At 50.3% G+C, this 27891-nt stretch overlaps 1 long non-coding RNA gene across 1 annotated transcript; it reads left to right on the forward strand.

Annotated features, from left to right (window-relative positions):
- The first annotated feature begins 729 nt into the window (after nucleotides 1–729).
- On the forward strand, nucleotides 730–25558 carry LOC133775338 (uncharacterized). The gene is made up of 3 exons (XR_009868230.1): nucleotides 730–899; nucleotides 15192–15338; nucleotides 24843–25558. It is a non-coding gene; the product is annotated as an uncharacterized LOC133775338 (long non-coding RNA).
- Nucleotides 25559–27891: the final 2333 nt, after the last annotated feature.

Genomic DNA, 27891 nt, shown 5'->3' on the forward strand with positions numbered 1-27891 from the left:
AAGGAGAGCCTGGATCAGACGCCAGACTTCTCTGGGTCTCCTGAGTAACACTGGGATCGTAGCTATTTCATCCAGCCTGGGTTCAGGCCCAGTGACCTAAGGGGTTCCAGCGAGCCTCAGTGGCCTGAAACGTCCTGACAGTAGCCAGTCAGTCAGTCAATGCCACAGTGTAGCAGTGCAGCAGGCTTTTGTAACGCCAGCCAGGGACTCTGAAACCCGGGCAGCTCTCCTGCTCAGCAGGTGAAGGAGTGGCCACATCTCCCAAACCTGTGGGCCACAGAGGCTGTGATGGGATGTTAGGAAGGCACCGAGAGCGCCTTGTTTTCTGGACAAGGTATTTTGTCCTCAAGAGATGGCATTAAAATGCAAATACATAATCTGGAGAGGTAGCAGGTTGCCCAGCTGTATTTTCTGCTGCTCTTTGTTTTACAAAAAAGTAGCCGGGTTCTTCACTATAGCCATGAGGTCCTGTCTATATGCAGCTATGAATCTCTGTGGATCCCATAGCCTCATGTTGCAAGCCTCATGTAGATGCATGACATTTTGTTTCCAAAAGGAAAAAATACACTCTCTTCCTTTACTTTCGCCTGGGCACTTCGCCAGGTGTGTCCTGGGGTTGGGGGGCGGGCTTTCCTTCCTGCTAAGATGGCCAGCTGCAAAGCCCCTCTGATCCCAGGCTTGCGTTTTGTCTCACAGGTGGGTCTGGAAGCAGAGTGGTACAGTTGAGGACAATCCTGTCTGGGTGAGGATGTGACCTTGGTGTGGATCCTCGTGTCTGAAGGAAGGCTACACAGTGTTTTCTTAGTACTGTAGCTCCATGTCTGCAGCCCCGCTGTCAATCTTCCACAAGGAGGTAGAGCAAGCTTAGACTCTGCCCCAAAGAACCATGTGACACCCGGGTAAGTGTCTTAATCACCCTGTTTTCCAGGGTCCTTATCTGGCTAGTGAAGATGGCTATTGATTAAATCCTTTTCCTCTCCATTTGTGTTCCAAGCCACAACACTGCACACAACTCCTTAGACAAATGTGAACGCTCCCTGGGGACAGATAGCCTCCCCTGGTCCAACAGCCACTTTGGGAGCTGCCCCTGGAGCAGCCCTTCCTGAAGGCGCAAGGCAGCGAGTGAGACCCTCTGAGTCAGAAAGCCTCATCTCCTGAGACCTCTTGCAGATAGACGGAAGGTCTTTGGAGGATAATTTACTTTTTTAATGGTTCAATCACTTATTTTCTTGAAAGACAGAGTGGCAGAGAGGGAGAGAACATGAGTGAGGGATCTTACATCTATCCACCAGTTCACACCCAAAGTAGCCGCAACAGCTGGGGTGGTGCCAGGCCAAAGCCAGGAGCCAGGAAATCCATCCTGGTCTCCCACGTGGGTGGCAGGGGCCCAAGGACTTGGGCCATCCTCTGCTGCTTTCCCAGATGCACGAACAGGGAGCTGGGTCAGAAGCAGAACAGACGAGATTTGAACAGGTGCCCATATGGGAACCCACGTTGTAGGTGGCAGCTAAACCCACTGTGTCACAATGCTAGTATTTAAGAAATATATTTACATTAGATTTATATAATACACCAAGCACCTGGCCCAAAGAAACTTTATGTAGTGGTAACAAAGCCCCTTGTTTTTTCTAGCACCCATCGCCAGATATATTACAAGCACATATATACATAAACACCTACAACACCATATGTTGGCAAGGATGTAGAGTAATGGATGTGAGGGAGTCTTGTATATTATTGGTGGCAGAATAAAAGGAAATACTCTGATAGTTTTTTAAAACCCCCAAACTAAATATCTCATTACCCTGTGACCCAGAAATTGCGTTTAAAAAAAATTATTTATTTGAAAGACAGACAGAGATGGAAATCGTCTATCACTTATTCATTGTCAAATGCCTACAACAGCCAGACCTGAGCAGGGAGTTAGGAACTCAGGGTTTCCCCACATGGGTGGCAGGGACCCAAGTACAGAGCCATCACCTGCTACCTGGAAAGGTACGCATTAGCAGGAAACTTGATTGGAAGTGGAGCTGGCTCTGCTGTGGCTTGGGAAAGCAGTAGAAGATGGCCCGGGTCCTTGGGCCCCTGTACGCACGTGGGAGACCTGGAAGAATCTCCCGGCCCCTGGCTTCAGATTGGCACAGCTCCAGCCATTGCAGCCAACTGGGGAGTGAACCAGCAGATGGAAGACCTCTCTCTCTTTCTCTCTCTGCCTCTCCTCTCTCTGTATAACTCTGACTTTCAAATAAATAAATCTTAAAAAAAAAAAAAAAAGGAAGTGGAGCTGGGACTGGACCAGGCCCTCTGATATGAGTATATAGGTTGCAGGTGTCCTGAGCAGTGTCTTAACTGCTGTGCCGAATGGCTGCCCTAGACATTACATTTTTACATATTTATTCCAGAGCAAGGAAAATATATGACCACAGAAATCTTGTACAAGAATGTGTATATTTCTTCATAACAGCTAAAAAAACTGGAAGAGATCAGGGATCCATCTACAGCAAAGTGGATCAAGACCTGTTGAATATTGAACAGTGCTTCCTAAGCACTGAGTGTTACACACAGTAGGAGAAATGAGTCTCAAAAGCGTGCTAAGTGAATGAACTTGCTCAAAAAAGTGCTTACCATAGGATTCCTTTTTTTTTTTTTAAATTATTTATTTGCAAGGCAGAGTTACAGAGGGGAGAGAGAGAGAGAGAGAGAGAGTGAGCTTCCATCCACTGGTTCACTCCCCAATGGCTACAATAGCTAGAGCTGGGCCAATCCAAAGCCAGGAGCCAGGAACTTCTTCCGGGTCTCCCACATGGGTGCAGGGGCCCAAGGACCTGAGCCATCTTCTGCTGCTTTCTCAGGTGCATTAGCAGGGAGCTGGATTGGAACTGGAGCAGCCAGGGCTCAAACCAGCACCTATATGGGATGTTGGCACTGCAGAGGCGGCTTAACCCGCTATGCCACAGGGCCACCAGCCCCATAGGATTCCTTTTCAATGAAGTTCTGAAACAGGCAAAACTCATCTATGGAGGAGCAAGATCATAGCTGGTTGCCTCTGTGGTTGGGAATTGACTGGCAAGGGCCCCAGAGAACTTTCTGGAGTGATGATTTTGTTCTGTGTGTCTTGACGGAGGTTTGGGTTACATGGGTGGATGTGCTTGTCAACACTTGGCAACTATGCACTTGAGATTTGTACATTTTGTCATTGTAGCTACATTTAGCATCAAAAGAAACCAGTGTGCTCACATGCTGGACTCTGGCTAATGATAAGGATGCTGAAAGGGAAGTGACAGTTATCACAGTTTACTTTGAGATGCATTAGCATGCTAGACTGATGGATGGAGGTCGGGAGGCAGGGTAGACGGACGGATCTGTGATACACCAGCTGAAATGAAATGTTCACAGTAGAATCTAGATGGGCATCCCAGTGTGCCCTGTAAAAATTCACTGTGACGTACTTTCAGCTTTGTTCTGTCTTGAAAATGTACACATAGTCTTTTAAGCCTATGACATAAAAACAAAACCTGAAACAAAAAAGGACTTCACAAAAACTATTCTTCAAGGTAGGCTCAGATATCCATTATTCCAAAAAATCAGCCGAGCCAGTTACCTATTAAGAATGTTTGTTCCTGCCTCTGCAGTCCACTGACCTTGCTTCTAGCTACAGAACAAGCCACTCAGCAGGTGTGGGTGGCATGCTTGCCATCACTGCTTTTTAAATTTTTTTTAATAACAATGACATTCTTTTTTTAAAAAAAAATATTTATTTATTTATTTGAAAGGCACAGTTACAGAAAGAGAGAGTGAGATCTTTCACTCCCCAAATGGCCACAACTGCTGGAGCTGGGCCAATCCAAAGCCAGGAGCCAGGAGCTTCTTCCAGGTCTCCCAAGTGGGTGCAGGGGCCCAAGCACTAGGGCCATCCTCTGCTACTTTACTGGGCCATTAGCAGGGAGCTGGATTGGGCGTGGAGCAGCTGGGACTTGAACTGGCGCCCATGTGAGATGCCAGCACCACATACCCCATGGTGCTGGCCCCGCCATTGCTACTTTTGTTACTATCACTTATGTATTGCGGCGACAGTACCAGCCTTGTTCCTCACTACTCTATAAGCTGGTGGAACATAGGAACTGTGCCTCAGTTTCTAGGGCATATCCTTGCAGATGATCTGATTCTGACTTTATGGGACTAACTGTGCTGCATTCCTCTAATTTGCAGATAACTGACAGCAATGCAAAATAACCTCCTTAACGTGTAAACCCCCTCTGTGGACACTTGGGCTCCCATTTGGCCAGTTGCTGTGGTGTTTGTGCTCTTTGCATGGGTTTGCTCTGGGTGTTCTCCATTGGAGCCTTATGACACCTTACCAGTTTCCACACAGGGGAGTTCGGCAAGCTCCCTGATACGTGTATGTTTTTATGTCTATTTGAGACTCATGATTTTTCTTACATCCTTGGGGCAGTGGGGTGCCGCCATGCATTCAGCCGTGCTTGGGTCTCTCAAATCCTGTGCGTGAGTGCCAGGTTGAATTCTGGGTGGTCCGCTTCTAATTCAGCTCCCTGCTAATGCACTGGGGGAGTAGCGAAGATGGCTCAAATACCTGGGGCCCTGCCACCAACCTGGGAGACCCGGATGCAGTTCCAGTTTCTTGGCTTTGACCTGGCCCAACGTTTGGGGAGTGAACTAGCAGGTAGAAGATCTCCCTCTCTCCCTCTCTGCCTATCAAGTGGATTAAAATAAATAAATAAACATTAAAAATTATCCTTGAACACCCAACAGTGCCTAACTGATAGTGTTGAGCTGAGGTGGGTTTCCTAGTTGACTATAATCATATTCAGTACTTTCATAAATACGTTATCTTTGCCTGTCCAGACTCTGAGGTGCTCTGGGGAAGAGCACCATCTTATTCTTGTGTTAGTTTCAGTCCCTCTATTCTCCTCCTTCCAGCAAGGAGGTATGGGCCGTGCATTGGGACACCTCCACTTTCCCTCTGACAGCTCTCTTTCTTTATTTTTTATTTATTTATTTATTTTTTTATTTTTGACAGGCAGAGTGGACAGTGAGAGAGAGACAGAGAGAAAGGTCTTCCTTTTGCCGTTGGTTCACCCTCCAATGGCCGCCGCGGTAGCGCGTTGCGGCCAGCGCACCGCGCTGTTCCGATGGCAGGAGCCAGGTGCTTATCCTGGTCTCCCATGGGGTGCAGAGCCCAAACACTTGGGCCATCCTCCACTGCACTCCCTGGCCACAGCAGAGAGCTGGCCTGGAAGAGGGGCAACCGGGACAGGATCGGTGCCCTGACCGGGACTAGAACCCGGTGTGCCGGCGCCGCAAGGCAGAGGATTAGCCTGTTGAGCCACGGCGCCGGCCAGCTCTCTTTCTTTGGGGGTGACCATCAGCAGTGAGAGGGGACATGGCGATACTTTGACTCCAGTAACTTCTGAATTTCTGGGTCTAGCTTTCTTCGGCTGACTGGGTCATTTTTCCATTGGCTTCCAGAAAGAAATCTCATTATTCTCATGCCAGTATCTCCTTCGTGGGTTGGTTTGAGGGCAATTGAGTTACTGCAGACAAAAGACATGCGGTCTCCTCTGGTGCCCACCAGGGCCTCAGCAGCTCCATGTGCTCTACTGGGTTGGAAGCCCAGTGTGCATCCTGGGCCTGGCAACGCCTCATCCCTTCAGCTTTGCCCCCTGATGCCAGCATTCAGAGCCCTTCGTGTTTCTGATGCAGCCTCTGTGCCCCTATCTGTGGCCTCCTCGCCAGGATGCAGGACAGCTGACTTTGTGTGACCTCCTTAGCTCCCCAGTCTCCATACTGGATGTGTGTATCATCCCACTCCAGCTTCCCAGCTGTTGCCTTTGCAACTATAAGCAATATACCCAACCTCTCACACTTCTCATTCTCACAACTTTTGACTGTTTGGCTTTTTTTTTTAAAATGGTTTATTTAATTTCATCTTCATGAAAGAGCAACAGAGAGAGATTTAAAAAAGGAGATCTTTGATCCATTGGTTCACTCCCTAAATGCCTGCAACAGCCAGGCTTTGGCCAGGCTGATGCCAGGAGCCAGGAACCCCAGCCAGGTCTCTCATGGGAGTGGCAGAGGCTCAAGCACTTGGGCCATCAGCCGGGTTGCTGGATCGACAGCAGAACAGCCAGGACTGGATCTAGTGTGGGATGCAGGTGACCCAAGTCGCAGCTCAGCAACTGAGCCACAACTCCCACCCTGGCAGTTGGACCCTGAAGATCCTTGGGCCGGCCTGGCCACCTGTGTTTTTCAGACTCTCCCTCTGGGGGATTCTCAGACTCATGCAGGTTTGGGAATTGCTGTTCTATAATGACGGGAGGTGGCATAATTAGAAGTTTAGGTGTCTGTTTAGAGAAGGGTCCATTGGAGGCTCCAGGGCTGAGTCGCTGTCATGCTCTGTCCTGAATCCAACACGGGCTTCTTTGCCCAAGGGCAGGAGCAATTTTCTGCTATAGACAACACAGTCTTCAGGGACCAGCAGCAAGTGTGTGCCTCCAGGCCCCTCGGGGCCGTGGTGATCCACAGTCTGGGCCATCATGAGGTCCACCCAGTCCAGAGAGTCACCTCCTGGTGACCAGATGGCTGCCTCTGCTGCTGAGCCCAGCTCCAGAGAACTCCTATGAAGTGACTCAGCAGGGGTGGCTTTTTGTGCAAGAGAAACGGAAGAAGATTGAGTAGCCCCAGGGAAGCTTGAGGCCCCGGTTTTGTTTTGAGAGGGCGTGTGCATGTCACACGGGGCATCCATTACCCTGGATGACAGGCGATGATTTTAGCAGTGGCGCTGAGGAACTTAATCCAAACAAAGACATCCTGTGTCTTCATCTGGCTGCAAGCGTGGTCCACTTGGATAACCCGAAGTGCAGTGTTCAAGCGCCTTCCTGATGAAATCATTGTTGATGCCATCAAAGTCAAGATGATGCCAAGGAAAGTAAATTCATTTTGGTCCAAAATAAACCCCGCTTATGTACTAGAGGTCTTCAATGAGTTCATGAGGGGGCCGGCATTGGGGTATGGTGGGTAAAGCTGCCACATGCAGTGCCGGCATCCCATATGAGCGCCGGTTCAAGTCCTGGCTACTCCATTTCTGATCCAGCTCTCTGCTATGACCTGGAAAAGCAGTAGAAGATGGGCCAAATCCTTGGGCCCCTGCACCCACATAGGAGACCCAGAAGAAGCCCCTGGCTCCTGGCTTCTGGCTTCAGATCAGCTCAGCTCTGGCTGTTGTGGCCACTTGGGGAGTGAACCAGCAGATGTAAGACTGCTCTCTCTGTCTGCCTCTGCCTCTCTGTAACTCTGCCTTTCAAATAAATAAATAAATCTTTTAAAAAAACCCAAAAAACAAAAAACAAAGAGTTCATGAAAAATGTGTATTGCGAAAATGCGGTGTGTGGCTTTCCAAACATTTTTACAGCAAAATAAATTCTTTTGTTTCCACTTTCCTGTGAACTTGTTGAAGTACCCTTGTATTATTGTAGGGTAAAAAATTTGAGGTGGAGGGGCCTGGTGTTGTGGGGGAGCGGGTTAAATTGCCACCTGCAATACGAGCATCCCATATTAGGAGTGCCAGTTTGAGTCCCAGCTGTTCTACTTCCAGACCAGTTCCCTGCTAATAATGCACCTGGGAAGGCAGAAGATGGTCCAAGTGCTAGGACCCTTGCTACCCACATGGGAGACCTGGATGGAGTTCCAGGCTCCTAGTTTTGCCCTGGTCCAGCCCTGACTGTCGCAGCCATTTGTAGAGTGAACCAGCAGATTTAAGATCTCTCTCTCTCTCTCTCTGTCTCTCCCTCTCTCTCTGTTACTCTGCCTTTCAGATAAATAAAATAAATCTTTTTTAAAAATTGAGCTGATAAAAAAATCATTCTGTGTATGCAGTCTGTTGTCCAGTGAAATGTCATTATGTAATGCATGACCGTACTCAGATTCTTTTTTTAAACTCCACCTCAACATCCAAATATAATTCTCAGACTCTTCCAGCAAAACTCTCATTCACCTTACATTCCTAAAATACCTCTCATTCACCTCACTTCACAAGAATGTTCTGTACCCATGGCCCCAAATTTCTGTCACCCTATTTACTTCTCAGCCATTAAAATCTTGTTTCTGGCTTCATCAGCTCACTAAGACTCCTGCTGCGTTATCTAACAAGACCCTCCTTGGCAAATACAATGCACATTTTCGGTCCCTGTCTGAGTTGGCCTGTCCTGTCACCCTGCCCCGTTTTCTCTGTCTGAACACTGTGTACTGGTGGGTACCACAATCACACTCTTCCTCACTGGCTTCCTCTTTCTGACGGCTTCAGAGTCTTTTCCACGACTCTACCTTCCTGTGCCTCCTTGTAAATATCTATATGAGAAGTGTTCCTTATTCTTCTCTTCACACTCTTGAATCTCTCTTGTTGAGCCCATCCATTTTTGTGGATTTTTAGCTACTGATTCTAAAACTCATATATGCAATCTCAAGATATTAAACCAGGGACCAACGCTGTCATGTCTTAGGCTAAGTCTCCACTTGTGGCGCCAGCATCCCATATGGGCGCTAGTTGAGTCTTGGCTGCCGCTCTTCTGATCCAACTCTCTGCTATGGCCTGGGAAAGCAGTGGAGGATGGCCCAAGTGCTTGGGCCCCTGCACCCACATGGGAGATCTGGAAGAAGCTTCTGGCTCCTGGCTTTGGATTGGCCCAGCTCTGGCCGTTGCAGCCATTTGAGGAGCGAACCAGCAGATGAAAGAGCTCTGTGTGTGTGTGAGTGTGTGTATATGTGTGTGCAACTCTGTCAAGTAAATCAATAAATATTTAGAACAAAAGAAATAGACTTTCTAAAAAATTGAGCTGATAGTGTGGGCATGTGGTACAGCAATTAAGATGCTGCTTGGGAACGTGTGCATCTGTGTCAAAGTGCCTGGCTCCACTTCTTTTAGTTTTTTTTTTTTTTTTTTTTTTTGACAGGCAGAGTGGACAGTGAGACAGAGAGACAGAGAGAAAGGTCTTCCTTTTGCCGTTGGTTCACCCTCCAATGGCCGCTGCGGCCGGTGCGCTGCGGCCGGCGCACCGCGCTGATCCGATGGCAGGAGCCAGGTGCTTCTCCTGGTCTCCCATGCAGGTGCAGGGCCCAAGCACTTGGGCCATCCTCCACTGCACTCCCGGGCCACAGCAGAGAGCTGGCCTGGAAGAGGGGCAACCGGGACAGGATCGGTGCCCCGACCGGGACTAGAACCCGGTGTGCTGGCGCCGCAAGGCGGAGGATTAGCCTGTTAAGCCACGGCGCCGGCCTCATTTCTTTTAGTTTTTTAAGATTTATTTATCTATTTGAAAGTCAGAGTTACAAAGAAAGAGGGGGAAGGGAGAGAGAAGGAGAGAGAGAGTGAGCTTCTATCCACCTATTTATTCCCCAGATGGCTGCAACTTCCAGTGCTGGGCCAGGCCAAAATCAGGAGCCAGGAGCCTCATCCGGGTCCCCCACATGGGTGGCAGGGCCTAAGCACTTGAGTCATCTTCTGTTTCTTTTCTCATGTAGGATGTCCATGTAGGTGTCCATGTAGGATGCCAGCATCAATGGGGTAGCCTTACCTGCTGTGCCACAACACCAGCCCCATGGCTCCACTTCTGATTCCAGCTTCCTGCTAATGCACACCCTGGGAGGCAGCAGGTGACAGATCAGGTACTTATGTCCCTGCCACCTGCATGGGAGACCCAGATGGAGCTCCTGGCTCCTGGTTTCAGCCTGGCCTAGCTCTGACTGTAGTGGGCATTTGGGTACTGAACCCATGGATGGAAGATTCTCTGTTTCTGTCTCTCTGCCTTTCAAATACATAGACAAACATTTTTAAAAATTCTATATAACAAACAGGCCTATTCCAACAACAGTAAATTTAGTTCCTTTTTTTTCTTTTAAAAATGTTTAGAAATAAAGCTTGTTTATTTAGTTGGGGCTGAAGCCAGGAGCTCGGAGCTCAATCCAGGCCTCCTTTGTGGGTGGGGGGGCCTGATCACCTGAACCATCACCGCTGCCTCCCCCGGTCTGCATTCTCAGGAAACCGGAGCAGCTTCCTGAGTCCCCACACTACCATCCGCCTGTGAGGACCCTGCTCGAGGGAAGAGGCAGAGTGGGGGTCCCCCAGGACCTCTCAGTAGCCCTCGCCTGCCAGTGGTCTGTAGAGCTTCTACACAAGGCCCCTTCATGGAAGCTGTGTGGCTGTCCTAGGGCTGGGAAGTGTGGTTTAGCCACACGCACAGCAGCCCGGAACCAAGAAATGGTTTTGGTGAGCTCTGACTGGCCAGTGGCACAAGTTTATGATCCTGGTTCCACCACTTCCCATTTAGGGACTTGGGGAAGCTCACGAAACCCTCTGGGTTGGTTTTCTTCATCTGTAGCAAGGGGTGATGATGGGGCTGATCTCACCGGGACGTGGTGAGGGCACTACTACTCATAAGACACTCAGCGGCCAGCATAGAGCAAGCTCGGTAAACTTGAGCTGCCCTCCAGACCACTCCATATCACAAGGGCATGGTCTCTGATTTCCACAGGGGATTGGTTCCAGGCCTCCCCCTGCCTCCACGCAGATCCCAAAATCTGCAGTTGCTCAGGTTCTTCCTATAAAACAGCCTAATATTTGCGTATAACCTACACAATCCTCCTGCATACTTTCAATGGTTTCTAGGTTACTTAAAACTCCCAATATAATGTAAATGCCTTTCAGTCTAGTGGCTCAGATGCCCTTGTCCCACATCAGGGTCCCTGGGTTCAATTCCTGGCTCTGCTCCTGACTCCAGCTTCCTGCGAATACACGCCCTGGAAGGCAGCAGGTAGCGGGGTCCTTGCCTCCCATGTTGGAGACTTGCATTGAGTTCCTGGCCTCTGCTTCAGCTCCCACCCAGTTCCAGCCATCGTAGTCATTCGGGGAGTGGAGAGAGCTAACTGTCTATCTCAATAAAGAATTGTTTTTTAACAAGCGCAGCTATGAGAGCAGGTGTTTGGCACAGGGCTTAAGCTGCCCTTTAGGATGCCTGCATCCTATGTCAGAGGGCCTGTGTTCCAGGCCTGGCTCTGCTCTGATCCAGATTCCTGCTAACGCAGACCCTGGAAGGCCGCAGATGATGACTCAAGTATTGAGGTCCCCGCCACCCCAAGGGGAAGCTGTGGTATCTTCAGGATACCTCCTAGCATTTTCTTTTCACATGTCTGTCTCTGTGGGAGACCCAAATTCTGTACCAGGCTCCTGGCTTTGGCCTGGCCCAGTCTTAACTGTTTGAGGTATTTGGGGAGTGAACCAGTGGATAGAAGGTTCTCTCTCTCCTTCCCTCTGTGTGTGTGTGTGTGTGAATGCACCTTTCAAAGAAAATGAAAATAAATAGAAAATAAAATTATATTTAAAAATGTCTGTGTATGTTCCATGTTTTTTCCCCTGAATCTTCCCGGGCAAGGTTGGCAGACTCTGTGGGTGTGGAACTTGCAGATACCAAGGCTGAGTGCACTGACAACCCACAGGACACACTGCCCCCACCCAGCTCCTGGCAACTCATGGTGCCTTCTCATCCTCAGAAGCTTTTCTGACTTGGGCCTCTTAGCAACCCGGTGAGGCAGGCATTTTACAGACGAGAAGGCCCAAGAGAGCCTGGGACGTTTGCCAGGGTCATACGGCGCGGAAGCAGCTGGGCCTCCTGACTCAGCCCCGTGCCTTTCCTGGCTCTTGTTGAGATCGCAGCCACCACCCCTGTGGCTCTGCAGTACCCGGGGCCCCCTCCAAGGCAGCTGTCTGAGTGACAGGGAAGTGGGCTGTCCTCTTCGGGTCCTACACCTTGGAGTCTCGCGGGCTGTCTCAGAACACTTTTGTCCTGGGGAATGAATTTCCCCCCATGGACAGTCCTACAGACTCAGCTCCCAGAACAACAGCTCTGTGCTGTTGGCGGTGGATTCCAAGTATCTGCCGGGAAAGTTCTCAGTTGTGGCCAAGGAGGAGCGACAGTTGGGAAGTACCCGACTCAGGGTTTCTCGGCCATTTTTGGCACGACCCACGAGACCAACAGAAGTTTCGTGACCATAGGTCAGCAGAAGGAGTTTTTGAGGGGGATCTTTTTTTGCTAAGGAAAGATAGAGTAGGCTGCTTCGATTTCAGCGTGTCATCATTGCTCCAGCTCATTTCGATACCAGCGAGATCCACCAGGGAGAATGGTCTCTGTTTGCTACCGATTTCAGAAACATTGGCATGTTTGTATAGCTGGTTAGTAAGTCGTTTTCTAAACTGTTCTGGTCTTTGAAGAAGTGCTTTGTTGTTGCTGAACTCTGCTTTGGCTCAAGGATGTCTTTGGATGTCAGAAATCCACGCGGAGACATGAACTCACCTGTTGCTCAGATGGTCACCTGTCTGAGCTCGCCATCCCTGTTCATTTGTGTGGGGCTCTGTGTAGGTGTGAGGACTTCCTCTGATTGACACGTGCGTGTGACTGGACATAGGAAAACATTGTTGCTAACTCTCCTTTGTGTGTGTGTGTGTGTGGGGGGAAGTAGTGGATCTGTCATCGGGGTGGCACGGCAAGTTGGAGGAGCTGGGAAGGGGTGTGCGCTGAGCTAGCCCCCTCCTTCCCCTGCGCTGGGTCACTGACTGACAGTCAACAGAAGCGACTTGTGAGCTGGAACAGGACTGCGTGAAGGCTGCTGGGGTCGTGGGCAAGTAAAGCTGTTGGGCAGAGCCTCTTGCCAGCAGTGGACAGGTGCCGTGAGGAGGCAGGCTTCCAGCATGCCCGGGTGTGGGGTCAGAGCCACTGGAGGCACTGGGCCACATGCAGGTCAGAAGGTCCAAGCAGGAGGCCTAGCTTTGCCCAAGCGTGGAGCCAGCCTTCATGATGAATCAGTGCACCAGCTATAGACCAGGGGCAGGAGGGGAGCCGCGATCCATGTGGCCTAGATGAACCTGAGTTAATTAAAGCCAAACAACAACGACAACAACTGTGCTCTGTTACCTTCTCCCTTGTATGGTTTTCTGCTTTCTTGCTTGGCCTTGAAGTCTTCATCGGGAGCCTCTCTCTGCTTTAGATTAGTAAAATGGACAGAAGCCTCCCACTTCCGTGGCCTCTGGTTGTTGACAGTTGCCCTCAAGGGTCTGGTGTTGTAGTGCAGTGGGTTAAAACACCACGTGTGATACCAGTATCCCATATCAGAGTGCTGGTTTAAATCCTGGCTGTTCCACTTCCGATCCAGCTCCCTGCTAATGCACCTGGGAAAGCAGCAACAGATGGCCCAGGTCCTTGGACTCCTGCTACCCACATGGCAGACCCAGATGGAGTTCTAAGCTCCTGCCTTTGGCCTGGCCCAGCCCCAGCTGTTGTAGCCATTTGGGGAGTGAAACAGTAGATAAAAAGAAAATTCTTTCTGTCCTTCCCTGTCTCTCTGTCACTCTGCCTTTCAAATAAATTAAAGTGAATCTTTAAAAAAAGAAGAAAAAAAAAGAAACTTATCCTCAAGATGTTGGCAAACCTCCAAGTAGGCCCACTGGGGGAGGGGAGGCGGCTGTGGCGTCTTCCACGTCCCTCGCCCGTCTTTTCCCGTGTCCTGTCTCCTGGGCATGCTCTGTCTGACCACAAAGCTCAAGCCCTGGCTGGACTTCCACACACATGTGAGTCATGGTGAGTTTGGCAGGCTTCTCTGGAGTGTTGGGGCTAGGCAGACAGGATGGGGGGAAGGCAGCCACGCGACGGAGGAAAAGTGCGCCTGGAACGCAGGTGTCTCTTTTCTGAAAACGTTGACCCTGCCCTGCTGGATCCTGTTGCATCTCAACTTTTCCATCCTTTCTGCTTCTCTCTGCCTGCTTCACAGATCTCTCCTGTTCCCTTTCAGGGGCGAAACAAACCCGCGTCTTCCTGTCCCTTGCAGAACAGCCGCCCTCACTCTGTGATTCGGTCCTAGCTGCTGGCCCACAACCTTTGTCTGCGCCACCCTGGTCTCTCCAGGCTTTAGAACCCCTGCCCCGGTTAGAACTCTGGGGCCAGCGGCACTTCCTTTCTTTCATTTCCTTTCTCTAGAAAAGTGCACTTCATTCCAGCCTTGCTCAGCTCCATGGAGAAGGGCAGGGCCGAGCTGCTGGCAGGGCTGTTTACACCTGGAGATCTGTCATTGTGCCAGCACCCTCAGTCCCAGGTGTGCTCATCCAAAACACCCAGCAGCAGGTGGGGGTGCCCAGAGGACACAACCCCTGTGTCTGTGCCCCCAAAGTTCTCCCAGAAGAGAGATCGTATTCCAAAGCCATGCCTGCAGAGCCAGCTTTCCCTACCGTTTTCATCTTAAAAATGTGTGTGAGATTTGGCTTCCATTCCGTGACACTGTCAACGGTGGTTCACTGGAAAAATATTTTAGGATAAAAGGGAGCCTTTATTTCAGGAAGCACTTTGCAAACTGGGAGGGCATAGCCACGGGTACATAATCAAAGTCCACTCTGAAGGGGCAGAGGGAAGGGTTGTCTTATGTAGAGAAATTTCCCTCCCAGGTGTCCGCTCTGCTCCACTGCTGGAAACAAGGGATGCAAGCTTTCATGAATGCACCTAGTTCTGATTTTTAAACGAGCTTTAATTTGTTTATTTGAAAAAGAGGGAAGGGGAGAGAGAGAATCTTCCATCTTTAGGTTCAAGGCTGGGCCAGGCAGAAGCCAGGAGCCCAGAACTCAATCCAGGTCTCCCACCTGAGTGGCAGAGACCCACGTTCTTGAGCCATCAGCTGCTGGCCTCCCAGAGTACACACAAGCAGGAAGCTAGAACCAGAAGCAGGGCCTTGAACTCAGGAACTCTGATACGAGACGCAGGTGTTCCAAGTAGTGTCTTAATCACCGGACCAGATGCCTGGTTGATGTTTAAAACTGACCATAGGTCAGATTCGCTGTCAGGTCTGAGTGTTGACAGGAGCCTTTTCAAAGGCTGTTGACCTCAGCAGCTGAAACAGGAGCACGCCCTGGCGAGGGCTGCACCGTGGCTTTTCCAGGAACACAGAGCATGGCAGAGCGTGTGTACCCTCCCGGCGGCACACGGCTCCTTGGCTCCGTTGTGACTCTCTGGCTCATTCTGCCACTCAGGAGCCATCTGGGAGGTTCACTTTTTCCCAGAGTTTGCAGTGCCGTGTCCATGTTTGTATTAACAGAAAAGCAACTCCCTTTCCTGGGCTGAGAGTGGTTGATATTTCTCTTGCAGGCACTGCCCTAGCAGTGGGAACTGAGTGGCAAGCCCATGCAAATGGAATTTAGGGTCTCGATGGGGAGACAGAGCCCCTAAGACAGCCAAGTCAACCAACCGCGGCGACGTTCAAGGCTGCCCACCTGCAGGGGCCTGCTGTACCAGGTGATCGAGTCCTTTCTTATTTTTTTTCCCCCAGAACTTTCTGTATTTCTTCCAATACCTGGCTCACAATAGCACTTCAAAGTTGTTGGCTGAATGATTGAGTACAGAGATAAAGGTATCTATTACACAGATTGACTCTTTGTCATCTAGGAGTTTGGTCCAGCCGCTCGGTGACAGCTAAAATCGAGGGTGTTTTACCAGTCTTCAGAAAACAGTGAGCTCAATCCCTTTACTGAGATGAGGAGGATCCAGGCCCAGAGAAGTAAAAAGGACGTGCAACACATTTGAATTGAAGTGGGCAGAACCCGGACCCCTGGGTCAAGCACTGTGGTTCTGAATCCCCAGTCCCTGCAGTGCTTGTCCTTCGAGGCACACCCAAATGACTGACTGACATCACCTGTTGGTATAAATGTCAACAAACATGACATCAGATTCAACTGATAGGAATCGTCCTCTTGCTAATGTTCCCTGGGCCTGAGTTGACAAATACCAAGGTCACGGTGTTGATACTGGCTGATTCCCCAGCCCGCCGGCTGCATGTTGGAGTGTGAATGAAGGGCGGGCAGCGGGAGGAGGGCAGAGTGCCGGGAGCTGTTGAGATGGCTTGGCGGGAACGTGCTGTCCGTAATTCCCCTTTGGTTTGCTCCTGGCTGGGGACTTGTTTCATTCTCTGCATCATCTGTGGTATGTGAATCATATTTACCTTCCCAAATGGGTGGCAGATTAGAAATGACAAAATGTCACTGCAGGGGCTGGGTTGCACCTAATGGCCACCATCACAATTATTGTCATAAGGTAAGGGGCCTTGCTGTCTGAGGTCCAGCTTCCTGTTGGATCTGCTCAACAGACTATGGAACTAATATTCAAGCCACAAAAGAGCTCAGGTCTTGAGCACTTGATGGAGCTTTCCCTCTCAGGCCGGTAAACTGCAGGTCCATATGCCATTGCCACGGGTGGTGGTGATGCAGGTCTAGGCCATGAAACCAGCATAGCCCAGTTGTCCCATGGCCTCAGCAAGATATCCCTTCCTTCGGAATATCCTCCAATGATCGGTCCAGTACTGGGTGTTCTAGAGTACTTTCGGTAATCATTTTACTAAGGCCAAAAGAGGATGGATTTTACAATTATACTCAACCTGATTTCAAATCCTGGCTCCGGCATTCACTCAATATGAGAAACTAACACAAACTGACTTCTGTGAGCCCAGATTTCTTCTGCAATATAGGGAAAAGTCATCCCAGTTACAAGGACGAAATGAAATAGCCCAGGTATGGTGGCTTGCTAGGGCTGCCATGACAAAATGACCCCAGCCAAGAGGCTTACACAACAGACGTTCATTTTCTCCCAGTTGAGGGGGCTGGAAGTCCAGGTTGAAGGTGTGGGCCTTTTTGGCTTGTAGTTAGTCTCTGTGTGTCCAGTCTCCTCCTCACTCAGTTCTGACACTACCTGGTGTAAGTGTCAGGTCCCCAGGGTTGGAGGCTCAGTCTCACCAGGCTGTCCCTCACTGTGGATATCAATGACCAGATCCAGGCTGCGACCTAAGCCTCTGATCCACCAGCTGTAAATTAGAGTTTCCATGATTTCCTTGGTTTCTGTAATGTGTTGGAATAGATAACAGGAAACTGATGATAAGGGATACCCGTCAGACCCAGATGACGTCATGTTAGCTTAGCCCCTCTTTAAAGACCCTATCCCCCAGTAGAGTCCCATTCGGAGACACTGAAGGCTGGAGCTTCAACAGAGGAATCTGAGGGATACAAGTCCACCCATGACCCCAGATAAGGCATCTGCTGAGTGGTAGCTGCCTTAGGTACTCATTACTATGAGATCCTGTAATTTCTTTCTCCAGCAACTTCTTAATTCTGCAGTGTTTCAGTGGTTTGGAGCTGATAATTGTGCAGGTGGTAATAGTGATTTTTTTAAGAGCTTCGTAATCAATGTCATAACAAATGTCAGGAAAGAAAACAGTTCAGCCAGCGACTTTATGAGCAGAGTCTCCCCTCAGGGGTTTTGTGGGCTAATATCGATATGGTATGAACAGGCAGACAGCTGGCCAGCACCAGGTGAGCTGGAAGCCTTGCAGGCCTGCACGCAGTGCTGCCTCTTCACCTTCCCGGGATGCCCCATGCCTCATCCAGGACAAAAAAGGGGGAGACACCTTGACAACCACGTGGATATTAAACTCCACCGTGGGTGCCATACAGTTCCCGGACGGCTTCATGCATGCTAAGGCACTAACCCCTACCTCACAGAAGAGGCTGAAAATGGGGGAGAGCTCTCTTTTAGCCCCTGACCACGGCTGGTGGGGAGGTGGGGCTAGACAGACTTATTCCTCTCTCTGGGTCACCCTCTGGCCCACTCATACACATTTTCTCTCTTCCTGTTCTATAAATTCTGTTCCTAGTTGTGCACGTTCCTATGCCCCTTAGAATTCTTATCTCTGTTACAGACAAGAACCTGGAATAAAAATTAAGATATTCAGACCCACATCAATATTAGCAAGAAATTGTTTGCTGGTTCTGGAAAGTGCCAGAATATGATGGAACCACATGCTGTGTTGAACCAACCCCACTTTCCTGCCTGAGAACAAAGTGCCCCTAAAAGTCCAACACTGCACTGGAGAGAAATTCCTCCTGGCTTGGTGGGACAGAGCTCTCAGCCTTATCTGTCAGGTGACAGCCCTGCGGGGTGATGTGGCAAAGGGTCTGTTTTGTCTTAGCCATCTGGGGCAGCCTTGTGTAATCCTTTGTTCTTTATCTCTGTGTCCCTTATCCATTCCCAGGGACTCCTCCTTGAAAGTTAACCAGCAGCCTTCCTGCCAATCCTCTCTTTTCAGACATCTCTGAAGGTGTTTTTAGCCGCTCATTACCTAAAACCCTTCTTTGGGGGCCAGGTCAACGTATGCTCATCCCGTAATACCTACATTCTGACTAGAATTTGACCGCTTTGGGATACTTCTTGTGGCTCGTGGAAAGCCACCGGCTCTGTTTCGTGAACCCAGCTCATTCATGTTCTGCCCTGAAAAAAAAAAAAAACTGATATTAACAGGTCCTCTTCCTTTCTGTTAACACGCCTTCTGCCACGGGTTGTTTGCTGCTAAGGGAGAACCACCTCACGGACTATCTTCCCGTGCTCTCAACACAGAACAGGACGCTCTGACACCAGATGTGGGGAGGGCTCTCCCACCCACCGACCCCCTCCCCACAGATGCTGACTAGATATCCCTCCTAGGGAACTCCATTCTGACACTTGCAGCCTGGAGTTAGCAACAGACCCCGCCATGTCTCACAAGACTGCCCCCCGCCCTGGAACCCCACAACAAGTCCCAGGCTATGACCTGTGCTTCTGATCCGCCAGCTATAAATTAGGGTTCCCATGACCCCCTCCTTGGGTCTAGTAACTTGCTAGCGATGGCTCAAAGAACCTGGGTTACATGTACCAGTTAGTTATAAAGGATAACACAAAGGATTGCAGTGAGGAGGTACGAGGGCAAGATGCAGGCACGGGGCCGGTGCTGTGGCCTGGGAAAGCAGCAGAGGATGGCCCAAGTCCTTGGGCCCCTGCAGCCATGTGGGAGACCTGGAATAAGCTCCTGGCTCCTGGCTCCTGGCTCCTGGCTTTGGATTGACGCAGCTCTGGCCATTGTGGTCAATGGGGAGTGAACCAGTAGATGGAAGACCTCTCTCTCTGCCTCTCCTCTCTCTGTGTAACTCTTTCATATAAATAAATAAATCTTTTTTTTTTTTTTAAAGAAGCGTGGAAAAGGCATGGAGGTCCATGCTGTTTGTCTCTTAAAAAAATTATTTATCTGAAAGAGTGACAGAGAGAGGGAGACACACAGAAAGAGGTTTTCCATCTGCTGGTTCACTCCATAGATGGCCATAACAGCCGAATCTGGGCCAGGCCAAAGCCAGGAGCCAGGAGCTTCTTTTGGGTCTCCCACATGGGTGCAGGGGCCTAAGTATTTGGGCCATCCTCTGCTGCTTTCCCAGGCCATAGCAGGGAGCTGGATCAGAAATGGAGCAGCCAGGACTTGAACCAGTGACCAAATGGGATGCCGGTATCGCAGGCAGTGCCCACCACACCACAATGCCAGCCCCATGCTGTACCTACAAGTTCAGCAACTGGGAAGCTCTCCTAACCTTGACTTTTAGGTTTCCACGGAGGCTTCATTGCACAGGCATGACTGATGACATCACTGGCTATGGGCGATCTACTCAATTTCCAGCCCCTCTCCCTCCCTGGAGGTAGGGGAGGAGACTGGATGGGTGAGGCTAATTCTAATCCTCTAATCACATGAGGCTGTTCAGGAGTCTCCCACATCAGTCATCTTATTAGCATACAAAAAATGACATCACCCTCCCGGGAACTGTGTGCCTGGAAATCACAGTTCCTAATGAGTGGTCTCTCCTTGGTGAGAAGGTCTTTCCTAATAGCATTATTATTCATTTGTTATAGTTCTTGAAACAGTTTAATCTTTAAACATAAATGCAAGGGCTGGCATTGTGGCACAGTGGGCTAAGCTGCCGCTTGCAATGCTGGCTTCCCATATGGGTGCCAGTTCAAGTCCCCACTACTCCACTTCGGATCCAGCTCCCTGCTAATGTGCCTGGGAAAGCAACAGAAGATGGCCCAAGTGCTTGGGCCTCTATACCCATGTAGGGGACCCAGATGGAGTTTTTGGCTCCTGTCTTCAGTTTGGCCCAGCCCTGGCCATTGCAGCCATTTGGGTAGTGAACCAACAGATGCAAGATGTATTTCTCTCTATCCCTGTGTGTGTCTGTCTCTCTCTCTCCCCCTCCTCTCCCCTGCCCCCCAACTGCCTTTCAAGTAATAAATAAATCTAAAAAAAAAAAAAGTAAAGGCACAGCAAACCTCCCCGAGGGTCTTTCATGTGCTGGGTCCTTCACCTGCTGCTGGGGATACCAGGGGGACTGACAGGCTGTCTTGCAGCACCCCATCATCCAAAGCTTGCCGTGTGGTGGTGCTTTGTTTTTGGAAGGCAAACCCCAGCCGGTGGTCACTGGTCACCCGAACAACGGGGTGTTACGGTGCTTGCTACCTCATAAGGCCTTTCCAGTCCCTGACTTGGAGCTGGGCCTCAGCCTCAGTCGCCACCCCTTCCCCAGATTCTGATGTCACTCCCTGCCCAGCTGAGGCTGCCACATCCTATAATGTTGGCCCGAATGGCGCCAGTCCATTCTCTCATGCTGTTAGCTACAAGCCCAGACCTTCTGTCATTCTGGCTTCTCTTTTTACTGCTAACTAATTAATGTTTAAAAGATGTAGTTATTTTATTTGAAAGGCAAAGTTACAGAGAGAGAGAGAGAGAGAGAGAGAGAGATTGATTCCATCTACTGGTTCACTCCCCAAGTGGCTGCAACAGCCAGGGCTGGGCCAGGCTGAAGCCAGGAGCCAGGAGCTTCTTCTGGGTCTCCCACTTAGGTTGCAGGGGCCCAAGCACTTGAGCCATCTTCTGCTGCTTACCCATGCACATTAGCAGAGAGCTGGATCAGAAGTGGAACGGCCATACACAAACCGGCACCCGTATGGGATACTGGCATTGCAAGAGGTGGCTTAACCCACTTTGCCACAGCACCGGCCACTATCCTGGCTTTTTTTTTTTTTTTTTAAAGTGAATTTCATTCTTGTGCTTTCCTTTTGTATTATAAGGTGTTCCTTTTCACTGTGTTTAAGTGGTTTCTTTTTGTTGTTGTTGTTGTTGTTGTTTTATTTTTTTGACAGGCAGAGTGGATAGTGAGAGAGAGACAGAGAGAAAGGTCTTCCTTTTCGCCGTTGGTTCACCCTCCAATGGCCACTGTGGCCGGCGCATCGTGCCGATCCGAAGCCAGGAGCCAGGCACCTCTCCTGGTCTCCCATGCGGGTGCAGGGCCCAAGGACTTGGGCCATCCTCCACTACCTTCCCGGGCCACAGCAGAGAGCTGGCCTGGAAGAGGGGCAACCGGGATAGAATCCAGTGCCCCAACCGGGACTAGAACCCGGTGTGCCAGCGCCGCAAGGCGGAGGATTAGCCTGTTAAGCCACGGCGCCGGCCATATCCTGGCTTTTTACCAAGTGCCACTATCTCCCTTAGGGCACGGTGCTCCCCACTGCACTGTTCCACACTAGGAAGGAAAGACTTCCTGTTTCAGATTCCTCATGTTCTACTTGTCTCTGCCTCACATGACTTCTTCACATTCGGGGGCCACAATGAAGTCACATGTCTCTCGTCCCTCCCCCTTTTAAAGTTTATTTATTTATTTGAAATGCAGAGCAACCAGAGGGGAGAGAGAGAGAGAGAGAGAGAGAGAGAGACCTTCTGTCTTCTACCTGCTGGTTCACTTTCCAAATGCCCACGATAGCTGGGGCCGGGCAGGCCAAAGTCAGGAGCCAGGAATTCCTCAGGATCTGCCATGTTTTGGCGGGGATCCAAGCACTTGAGTGAGCCATCCTCTGCTGCCTTGTTGGGTGTGCGTTAGCGGGAAGCCAGAATGGAAGCAGAGGCAGGATTGGCTCCCAAGCACTCTACTGTGGGATGCAAGTGTCCCAAGTGGCAGCTTAACCTGCTGTGCCACAGCCTCTGCCTCTTTCAGCCCCTGTCTTTATTTATTTATTTATTTATTATTTAAATATGATGTTAAAGATATGTATTTATTTGAGATTCAGGGAGACAGAGAGAGCTCCCATTGGCTGGTTTGCTTGCAAAATGCCCACAACTCCTGGGGCCAGGGCCAAAGCCGGCAGCTGGGAACTCAATCCAGTTCTCCCAAGTGGAGACCCGGTTCCCTGAGCCGTCACTGCTGCCTCCCAGGCTCTGCGTGAGTTGGAAGCTGGAGTCAGGAGCCAGAGCTGGGAATCAGTCCTAGACACTGCGATGTGGGACAGGGCTGGCTGAGCCACCAGGCTGGCTGCCTCCTCTCTCCTCCCCTTTGTCCTTGTGAACAGTGATGTGATGATGACTCTGATGTGTTGGCAGCCTGCAGGAAGTCAGGTGGGGAAGAGGACCTGCCCTGATTATCTCAGCGACTTCTAAAAGGCTGACCTGTGGTTTGGGCTGCAAATAGAATGTCAGGAATTCCTTTTTTCTTTCAGGATAGTCCCAGGTCCCTGGGAGCCCAAGCAGACTCTTCTCTCTGCGTACAAGGTGAAAATCACTTTGTGGCTTTCAAAGGCAGACTAAGAACTGCAGTAGGCCTTGTCTCTCAGCATCTTCAAGGGGTTGGTTCCTGGGCCAGGACACCAAAATTGGTGCATGCTTAGGTCTCTTACTACAAAAGCCTAGTAGTATTTGCCAATCACCTATGTGCAGTCTCCTGTTACCACAAATCATGCCCAGATTACTCATAGGCCTGATACAGTGTAAATGCTACGCACATAGTTGTTATACTGTATTACTTAGGGAATAATGATGGGAAACATTATGTACACATTCAATACAGGTACAACCATTGTAGGATTAATTACACAGTTCGTGTTAGCAACATGGAGCATTTCTTTTCAAGTGTTTTCTGTTCAAGTTTGGTTGAATTTGGAACATGTGGGTACCAGAAGACCAACTACATGCTTTGTATACATAGCAAGTCCGCTGGGGCTGGCACTGTGGCATAGCGGGTAAAACTGCCACGTGTGATGCTGGCGTCCATGTGGGCACCTGTTCATGTCCCGGCTGCTCCACTTTCCAACCAGCTCTCTGCTATGGACTGAGAAAGCAGCAGAAGATGGCCCAAGTGCTTGGACCTGTGCTACCCATGTGGGAGACCTCGAGGAAGCTCCTGGCTTCTGGCTTCAGCCTGGCCCAGCATTGCCCATTGTGGCCATCTGTGCAGTGAACCAGAGGATGGAAGCTCTTTCTCTCTCTGTGTATGTCTCTTTCTCTCTCTAGCTCTGACTTTAAATAAATAAGAAGTTTTTTTAAAAAAAAGAAGTCCACCTAGGTGATAATAATAGTTAGTACGCACTTTCAATGATAATACCATTCAGTTCTTTATTTGTTTTCAGTTTTTTAATTTGAAAGACAGAAAGACAGACCAAAAGGGATCTTCTGTCTCAGAGACCTTCCATCCCACAAGAGCAGGGCCTTGGCCTGGCCAAAGCCAGGAGCCCAGAAATCAACCTGGGTCCTCCCCAAAGGTCACAGGGACCCGAATACCTGAGCTGTCATTTGCTGCCTTCCAGATTTGTTTGTCTAACTTCAGGCCTGGTAACATCCTTCGACAGAGGAAGAAACTGAGGCACGGGGGCGCGGTAACCTGTCCAAGGTCCCAGGGTGAGTCAGAGAAGGCCAGGCCTGGACCCAGCGCACTGCCTGGGATTCAGCAGCAAGTCGGCCTCAGGATTATGGTCCAAGCCTATTCCCCTGGAGCGGCTTCCCTGTTGCTAGAGAAGGAAGCAAGTGCTCTGGGTCCCTCCCTTCAGGACTGTGGATCTTTGGGGTGGCCAGAAATGGAGGCGAGGGAAGCGGGACGAGAATCCACTGGATCCCTGCACGGTTGACTTAGCCAAGAAGGGAACAGACAGAAACACTGAACACGCCACAGTCCTATGAAGAAAGCGAAGGAAAATCTCCGACCACGCCCAAGGCCCAGGAAGACGGCCGGGCAGAGGGAAACCCTGAACCTTCCCAGGAAGTAGGGCAGGAGGCAGAGGAACCATGGAGGAGGGCTGACTCAGCCCGCAGGTCAGGAAGAGCACACTCCCATGAGGCATTTGGACCCTGAAGAACGGAGCAGGGAGCAGATGAGTTGGAAATGCACTGGAAGCAAAGACATCCAGCAGAGTCCTGTCCCCGGGCTGCAGGCGGTGAGGTCTGGTTTGCTCCCACACTAAAATCTGGCCCCTGCTTTCGTTCTATGAGCGTTTTCTCATGTGTCTTCGCCTTCATTTTACTTTTAGTCATCTGGGAGTGTTTTGTTTTAGGCAATTTCCTCGTTACCAGCACCTCATTGGATTTTGACCCATCTTCAGTCTGTTTTCCAGTTGGGAAGTTTCACACATATGCACGGAAACACTCATTCTGTAAATTCAAACATAACGGGTTAAAATTCCAAAGTGTGTGTGTGTGTGTGTGTACATACAATCATAAAGCAAAAACTTAACTGCTTGTTTCTGTGTGGTAGGAAGTTTTGTTTGTTTTGTTTTTTACTTATCTGTATTTTTAAATGAAATTCTGGGTCTCACACACACAAAAGTAATGGGAATTTTTTTATGTATAAGTAAGAGTTAAATAATTTTGCAACCAGTTATGTGGGCAATGAGAGCAACCTAAACTCTGGAAAGAACTATACAAAAAAAATGTAAATCTCAAATTACGTCTGGATCTCTTAGCCAGGGGAATAAACCTGGCAGTTACTGCAGAAAAAAAAACAAACAAACAGCAATAACAGACTGAGGACCATCTTGGGGCCAGGTGCTGGGAGGGGAGCCGGCTGAGCTGGTGCACCCACACACAGACTCACACAATCTCTCTCTCTCTCTCTCCCTCTCTCTCCCTCTCTCTCTCAGCAGGAAGCAGAAGAAGGCAGAACTCTGGCCAGGAGAACCAGCACTGCTCTACCCAAGCAAAGAGAGTGTCACAGCGAGTGCTCTGAGCAGTTCCAATGTCTTTATTGTGACTCCTTCCTATTTCGAGATTCTAAAAGCACCTGATGTTTTCCAAAGTTGTTTTCCATTGCATTGCAGGGAGACATGTAACCCCCAGCCCCCCAGACCTGACTGCAGGAGCACCACCTGTGCAGGTGGGGCAGCATGGGCCCAGACTCCTCCTTCCATTTCCGCAGGAAGGTCTCTTCCCCTGGAGGACTTAGCCTTATTGCCGTCACATGTGACCAGCGTTGGAGCGTGTTTCCAAGCTGCACCTGCATGGGATTGCTTATCCATTTCCCACTAAAATCAAAGACACCTGTTTACCCGGGAGCTGCAGCAATGATTGCTGTGGTCTCCTTATTTACTGCAAATACATTACTGTGTGAGGCAATTCTGCTGGTGCATTTCTTAATCGAACTCTCCAGAAGGCAAGCCTTCAACCACTGCAGAACTGCTGCCTTTGCAACTTGGACTCCAGCCCCAAGGAGGAGGGCTATGTGTGCGGCTGAGGGAGGGAGGTGAAGCCCAAGGAGGGACCCAGGATCTCTTTGCCCCATCTCCCAACCACGCCTTTGATCTTTGTTTTTGCTGCTCCCTGTGTTTCAAGTGCCCTCCTCGCTCTCCATCTCCACCTCAGAACTTGGAGCCAAGAATAAATGCATCTATTCCCTGCAGTGCTATTGATCCTGGTGGCAGGAAGTGAGCTCTGGTCTCCGAGCGCAAGATGGGGGTGGGGGGGAGTTGATGCCGGGAAGTCACCTTGACCGTGGACCTGTATGCTCTCGGGCACAGGGCTGCTCTTCTGTGAGCAGCGGTGCCCTGCCCCACTCTGCCCCCTTTCAGGACCCACCAGTTCCTGGTCTAGCACATAGGGCATCATTTTTTATTTTCACTTAATTTGAAAAGTGGAGAAGCAGAGACAGAGATCTTCCATCTGCTGGTTCACTCCCCAAATGCCCATGACAGTCCTTCGCGCCCCATGTGGGCACCTTAACACCTGCCCCTGGCCTTTCCCAGCCCCTTCCTGCCCAATTAGCCCATGGGCTTGTAATAGGAAGCCCTCAGCCCACCCCCCCAAGAGGCCTCAAGAGGCCTGGGCACCCACCATGCGGTGGACTCAGTGTTCTTGGAGTAGCAGGTGGGATCCACGGTGGCTGTCACCTCGTCTCCGGATGCCTCCCCAAGACGTGTGTCCCCCTCCTCAGAAAACAGGCCTGCCAGAGAAAAGACAGGCTGACAACTCTGAGTTTCCTTTCCCATTTTAAAAACATTGTATTTATTTATTTGAAAGGCAGAGTGACGGAAAGATCTTCCCCCTGGTTCACTTCTCACATGGCCACAAAAGCCAGGGCTGGCCCAAGCCAGAGCCAGGAGCCAGGAGCTCCATGTGGGTCTGCCATGTAGGTGCAGGAGCCCAAGTATTTGCACCAGCATCTGCTGCCTCCCACGGACAAAGTGGAGGTTGGGGGTGGGGGGATGACACACAGCGCCGTAGTACAGTGGTTTCAGCTGCTGCCTGCAACCCAGACATCCATTTAGGCACTGATTGGAGTCACAGCTGCTCCATTTCAGATCCAGCTCCCTGCTAATGCACCTGGGAAGAGCAGAAGATGGCCCAAGTGCTTGCGTCCCTGCCACCCATGTGGAGATCCGAATGCAATTCTAGGCTCCTGGCTTCGGCCTGGCCCAACCCAGGCCATAGAGGCCATTTGGGGAGTGAACCAGTAGATGAGCGATCTCTCTCTGTGTCTCTCTCTCTAACTCTGCCTCTCAAATAAATAAATCTTTTTTAAAAAGTGGAAGTGAGACTTAATCGCAGGCCCTCTGATGCAGGGTGTGGGCATCTCACAGCTCCTGAACCCCTCCCTTTCTCATACTTGGAGCATCAGGTACAGAGAAATACTTTTCTTTCAGGAGAACTGAGCAGTAATGATGACCTGGCCTCAGTGTCGGGGGGATACTCGGGGACTGGGGGGGAGAAATGGAGCGTGCAGGCCTTCAGAAAGAGAAAGGCTCCTCAGCTCCGGCAGGTCCCCGCCCTGCAGGGGATACCAGGGCAAGATCCTCCGCACATCTCTTGGTCGGTTCCGCAGAAGTAGACATCTCAGCTCTCTAGGGCAAGCCTCCCGCTGTTCACACAAAGAGCATGCAAAGACTGCGAGGGCCAAAGGAAAGGGTTGTGCACTGATGTCGCCCCCACTGGCTGCAGGCGAGGATTTCTGCCTGACACAGAACCTGTCCAGCACAGGTCGGACGAGTTGCTGCAGAACCCCAAAACCTGGATCCACCCGCCCGATGCGCAGAAAACCCATCACCGACATCGGGTTGGCTGGGGTGGAGGACGGAGGAGGCATTTCTTGCCAAGTTCAGAGCAAGGAGCTGGGCTGCTTTGCTTACATCCCTGGCTCCCTGAGAGGCTGGGGGTGCAGATGCCTATGGATTGGAGTTGGGATGAAAGCTGTGTGTGTAGCCACGTGTCCAGCAAGACTGTGTTCTTCATGATGGAAAAGGGGGCTTCAGGCTGGGGGCCACATGCGGGGAGGAGTTATTTTTTGCCCCAGGCCTGCGTTCCTGGAAAAGAAATCCCTCAGGACAAAATGCACCAGAAGATGTTATCTACTGGAGCAACAAATGACCTCACAAGGTTTTGAGGGCCAGCTGCACCACCCCTCAGTTCAGTGAGTTAATTTTAGTGAGTGGCTGATTAGGGGGGAGGAGGCTGGGAGCCTGGAGCCTCACTGTCTGGGGCTCAGTTTCATGTTTCACCTTTTTTTTTTTTTTTCTTTTCTTTTTTCAGGATTTATTTATGTATTTGGGAGGCAGAGTTAGAGAAAGTGAGAAAGATCTTCCATCCACTGGTTCACTCCCCAAGTGGCTGCAATGGCCGGAGCTGGGCCCATCTGAAGCCAGGAGTCAGGAGCTTCTTCCACGTCTCTGACGCAGACGCAGGGGCCCAAGCACTTGTGCCATC

Source organism: Lepus europaeus, chromosome 16 (genome assembly GCF_033115175.1).
Source record: "Lepus europaeus isolate LE1 chromosome 16, mLepTim1.pri, whole genome shotgun sequence".
Taxonomy (NCBI): domain Eukaryota; kingdom Metazoa; phylum Chordata; class Mammalia; order Lagomorpha; family Leporidae; genus Lepus; species Lepus europaeus.